This window comes from Nicotiana attenuata, chromosome 2 (genome assembly GCF_001879085.1).
Source record: "Nicotiana attenuata strain UT chromosome 2, NIATTr2, whole genome shotgun sequence".
Taxonomy (NCBI): domain Eukaryota; kingdom Viridiplantae; phylum Streptophyta; class Magnoliopsida; order Solanales; family Solanaceae; genus Nicotiana; species Nicotiana attenuata.
Genome location: NC_031990.1, coordinates 35963944 through 35969943, shown reverse-complemented (window position 1 = coordinate 35969943; position 6000 = coordinate 35963944).

Sequence of the window (6000 nt, the reverse complement as noted above, 5' to 3'; positions counted from 1 at the left end):
GTACCTATACATTGTTGTCGGGTCATAGCATGCGAGTGAGTCTTATACTTTTGACCGTTGTATTTCTTTAAACGTACTATTCATGCTTTAACTGGTTAAAATCTTCATTCTAAACAAGTCTTATTATGTTTTTTCCTGGTTTTGGATATTGGTTGAGTATTGACTCAAGTTGAGATTTATATTGTGAAGTTAAATGATGAAACGAGGTTGTTTATTCATGATTCCCTTGTTGGGTTGTTATTGTTTCTACTATTTGGGTGAGGAAGAGTGTAAAGCATGAAGGGTGATGCCGTGCAATATTTTGTGACTTGAGTGATAAAGCACGAAGGGTGATGCCGTGCCATATTCTGTGAGTGTTAATGCACGAAGGGTGATGCCGTACCGTATTCTGATATTGATAATGCACGAAGGGTGATGTCGTGCCATGTTATGAGAGAGTTAATGCACGAAGGGTGATGTCGTGTCGTTTCTATTGTTTTTATGGTAAGGACGAGAGTAAAAGCACGAAGGGTGATGCCGTACACATGTTGTTATTTTATTATTTCTGTTGGTTCAAAGCATGATATTTACTTTGTTTCTTTACTGTATTATTTCCAGAACTTGATATTTCCCCTCAGCATGATTTCCCCCTTCCCGTTATTATCTGTTAAATTTCCGTTATTGTTATTTTCTCGTATATGATTTAACTGTACAGGTTCATGTTATTTGTCGTGTCCTAGCCTCGTCACTACCTCGCCGAGGTTAGGCTCGGCACTTACCAGTACATGGGGTCGGTTGTACTAATACTGCACTCTACACTTTCTGTACAGATTTCGGTGTCGGACCTCGTTGATTCGAGTTGGGTTGCTGCCTTCAGTCCATCAAGAGACCCAAGGTAGATATGCCAGCGTTCGCAGACCCTGGAGTCCCCTTCCCTCTATCTTAGTTTCCCTAGTTTCTTTCATTTCGAGAACAGGTGTATTTCTTTTAAACCAGTATTTGTAGAAACTCTTAGACATTTGTGAATTGTGACACCAAATCCTTGGTAGTCTTGTATTAGTGTTTTAAATTGTTATAAAATTTCCGCACTTCTTATTTGTTTAGTTTAAATTATTATTAATTACTGTTTTGGTTAGTGATTAGCGTGTTAGAACTGTTTCTGTTAGCTCGCCTAACATTCTAAGAGTTAAGCGCCATCACGATCCCGGTGGTGATAAATTCGGATGGTGACAACCGTCCCTGGTGAAGTTATTGACATGGTAAATGGAAAGGCTGAAATGATGAACCACGTCAAAGATTCAATTGAGAATGGTGCAACCATATCTCCAACTGATGGAGAGGAACCTGGTCCCTCAATCACGACAACTGAAGCTGAAAACAGAGTTGTCGATGGTTTTCAAGGGACCCTACAAGCTGAGATGAGAAGCAATCAAGGTTCACAGTCAGAAATATCTGAACCTTCTCACAATGAGGTTCAGGTGTCTTACTAGAAGCACAAAAGTTCACACCCCCTTGACAACATAATCACTCCTCTTGATTCAGGCATTTAAACCAGATCAAAGACAAGAATCTCACTTGCCTTCTCAGCCTTTCTTTCTCAGATAGAGCCAAAAATATCAAAGAAGCATTGAAAGATGCAAACTAGATTACAACCATGCAAGAGGAGCTCCATCAATTTGAGAGGAACAAGGTATGACACTTGGTTCCTCGACCTGCAGATCAAACTGTTATAGGAACCAGGTGGGTATTCAGGAACAAACTTGATGAGTTTGGAAACACAACAAGAAACAAGGCAAGGCTTGTAGTTCAAGGCTACAATCAGGAAGAAGGGATTGCCAATGATGAAACTTTTTCTCCAGTCTCTCGAATGGAGGCTATCAGAGTTCTTATTGCCTTTGCATCACATATGGAATTCACATTGTTCCAAATGGATGTCAAAAGTTTATTTCTGAATGTCTTTCTAAAAGAAGAAGTCTTCGTCAAGCAACTTCCTGGATTTGAGAATCATGAGCATCCTGAGCACGTTTTTAAACTCGACAAGGCATTGTATGGGCTAAAGTAGGCTCCCCGTGCTTGGTATGAAAGGTTGTCAAAATTCCTTCTAGAAAATGGCTTTACAAGAGGAAAAATCGACAACACTCTTTTTCTGAATAAACAAGGAAGGAACCTGCTCATTGTGCAAGTCTATGTTGATGATATTATTTTTGGAGCAACAGTTGACTCCCTATGTGAAGAATTTGCAAAACTCATGGGAAGTGAGTTTGAAATGAGTATGATGGGGAACTGAATTTTTTCTTGGGTTTACAAGTGAAGCAATCTCAAAAGGGGACAATGATAAGTCAGCAGAAGTACATCAAAGAGCTTCTGAAATGGAAACATCAAAAATCATTAACACTCCCATCGCCACAATCACTCGTCTGGACATGGATGAACTTGGTTCCCCTGTAAATCAGACCGTGTATAGAGGTATCATAGGGTCACTTCGGTACCTCACAGCAAGCAGACCAGATATTATTTTCAGTGTGGGTCTTTGTGCCAGGTTTCAATCCAATCCAAAGGAATCTCATCTGAAAGTTGCCAAGAGAATCTTGAGATATCTCAAAAGAACGCAGGACCTGGTTCTCTTGTATCCCTCAGGAGATAATTTTGATCTAGTTGGGTATGCGGATGTTGACTATGCTGGCTATCTGGTGGACAGGAAAAGCACTTACGGCATGGCACATTTTCTGGGTTCGTGTCTGATTTCACGGGGTATAAGAAAACAAAACTCAGTGGCCCTCTCTACTACAAAAGCTGAATATGTGGCTGCAATATCTTGCTGTGCTCAACTGTTATGGATTAAGCGGCAGTTGGAAGATTTCGGTGTGTTCTTCAAGTGCATGCCCTTACTATGTGACAATACCAGTGCACTCAACATGGCCAAGAATCCAGTCCAACATAAGAGAACTAAGCACATTGATGTGCGTCACCACTTCCTCAAAGACAATGTTGAAAAAAGGCTCATCTGTATGAAATTTTGTAGCACAAAAGATCAGATTACAGACATATTCACCAAAGCCCTGAGCAGAGAGCATTTTGAAATAAATCGCCTGGCATTAGGGTTGATAAAACCCAACTGAGAACCTAGTCCCTCAATGATTGGCTATGAAAGAAATGTACAGGTAAAATTAGCTAAAAAGTGTTTTCTGGCAAAGTCTAACTCATCTCTATACCGTTACATGTATACATGCATGATGATTACAAAGCAAATAAGCAGCTAATGCATTGCACGTTGATCAAAAGGGTGAAGCTTTCACTTGCAAAATTCGTCAGGGAACCTGGTTCTCCTGACACGGGTTAGTAGTTTCTCTATTCTCTCATGCATAATTTTGAACTGTTGAAACAGTGCCACGTCATCATAGTGTCAGTTTATTTTCTTTTTGTCCTTTGAACTCAAGAGTCTCACCCGTTAGGAAGCGACCCGACTCCCAAAACTGCCACCTTTTCCTAACCGGTCCCTCATCCCTCTTAAATACATCCATTCACCATCACTTTCACTACTATTCACATGAAAACTTCAAAAAATCCCTTTTTCTCTCTTCAAACCAATATTCTCTCTTTTTCGACTCACCGCTTCCCACCATGTCTGAACAACAAGAAACCTCAAATGTTCCAAGTATCACCCCCACTAAGTATTCACTCGTCAAAGCGCCGATCATAGAATCCCCACTCACTACCACAACCAGTTCAAACTCTACGGTAGAGTCACCACCTCCCTCTATTTCCTCTCCTACCCAATCGAGTACTAGTTCTCATCGGAGACGCAAAACTTCAACTCCTAAGAAGTTTGTGGCTACGAACTCTCCTACTACCTCGCCAGAAAAAATGGGTGAAAAGGATACAGTTGAAGAAGAGGAAAATCAAGAGATCTCCAGTCTTCCTATGGAAGAAGGCTCTAATGCAGACCAAGCTACTGGTCTTGTCTCTCAACAATGTCAGTCCCTAGTCTTGAGTCGATAGGTAATGCTCCTATTTCTCCTGCATTTTCCATAGGGCTACAAGAAAAAGAAGCAATAGAAAATATGTTGTCGATAGCTGCTGAAGGGGTTCTTATAGAGGAAGGTGAGAATGTGTTTGAGCCTCACGGGAAGTAACTAAGACCTTGGTGGATAATAGGGAACTTGTGCCTGTTGAACCATCGGCACTAGACAGTGCTACTAGGGAACCTACTGAAGGGCCTGATCCCTCCTCGGAGGATCCTACTCAGGGGTCCTCTCAAGAACCCCAGGTCAGTACTGACCCTGCTCCCTCTCCTCATTTCTATATTGAGCATCTGTCTGTAGTTGTGCCTAAGATGAGATCTGTATCTGGAGAAGAAAATGGGGATAGTGAAGAGGATTCTGATGATATGCTGATTGCTAGCTTGGCTAGGCATGGACCAGTTGTTACATAAGAGTCAACTCCTAGAAGACCTACTACAAGGTTGCAAAAGAAGGAGGCTCTTGAGTCTGCTCTTAAGAAAAGCCAAGACAATCAAAGGAGGAGGAAATTGGTGAAAAATGGGAAGGCTGTGAATGAGAAGGTAGTGCCTGTTGTCACTGTGGATCACGAAGTGGACGAGGAACCTGGTTCCTTGACTCGCAAGTGCTCACAGAAGCACACTCTGACCAAGCCTAAAAAGGGATCTTCTGTGAATGCTGAGAGTCTGAACAAGTTTGACGATGGTATCACCGATGACAAGTAAGTGGAAGAATCTGGTGACAAGGTGGTGGAAGAATTAGGTGAAAATTTGTCTGAGAAGATAGTGTCTGTGAAGTCTGTTGAGAAGGGAAAACATGTTCATAAATCTGTAAAAAGGGAAGTTAATACCGACGTAGAACCTGGTTCCTCCAAGAAGGTCAAAGTTGATGATCCCCAGAGTGTTGGGAAAGAGAAATTGAAGAATCAAAAAGTGTTGTGGGGTCGTACATTTGCCTCTAACATTTTGGAGATGGATGGAATGCGGCAATTGGTTGAAATTTGTGAATTTTAACAGTGGACACACCTGTTCACAAGTGATGCTCCCAAAGTATATGAGGAGGAAGTGTGTATCTTCTATGCTGACTTCTTCACAGTTGAGGATGACTATATCTGCATGATGGTGAATGGGGTCGACTTTGTGATGGTGTGACGACCCAAAGGGGTCATCACCTATTTTCTCATTCATTCCGTGCTTCTGAGGCCTTGAAAACCTCATTTTTAGTCGCTTCGATTTGCGTGGACAATCCAGGCACGAAGCCGGAAAGTTTAAATATGAATTCTGTGTGAAAAATGATGAATTTTGGTATTAATATGATTAAAGTTGACTTTGGTCAACATTTTGGGTAAACGGACCCGGACCCGTGATTGGACGGTCCCGGAGGATCAGTAGAAAAATATGGGACTCGGGCGTATGCCCGGAATCGAAATCCGAGGTCCCGAGCCCGAGAAATAAATTTTTAAAAGAAATTGTTTTTCTAAAAATTTTAAAGAAATTTGAAATGAAAATGGTTTATAACGTGTTGGTATCGGGCCCGTATTTTGGTTCCGGCGCCCGGTACAGGTCTTACATGTGGTTTAAGCGCTTTCTGTGAAATTTGGTTGAAATCGAATGTCATTTGACGTGTCTCGGACCTAAATCTCTAAAAATGATAGTTTATGAGGTTAGATGAAAAAGTGATGATTTTGAGACTTGATTCCTCGTTTTTGATGATAATATGGCGATTTAATCGCACGGTTAAGTTCGTAGGATGTGGTTGACTTAGTGTGTGTGAGTGGTTAGGAGCCCCGAGGGCTCGGGAGTGTTTTTGGAGGTGTTCGGGATGGTTTTGAAACATAGAAAATTGCAGAAAAATTGCAGCAGGTGAACAGTGAATTTCTTCATCGCGTTCGCATAGCTTCAGAGTCTGTCCTTCTTCGCGTTCGCATCCCTATTATCGCGATCGCGTAAGCCAAGTTCAGGACCCCAATAGGTTCCTCTCCGCATTCGCATTGAGCTGTTCGCGAACGCATAGCTGCTGCTCC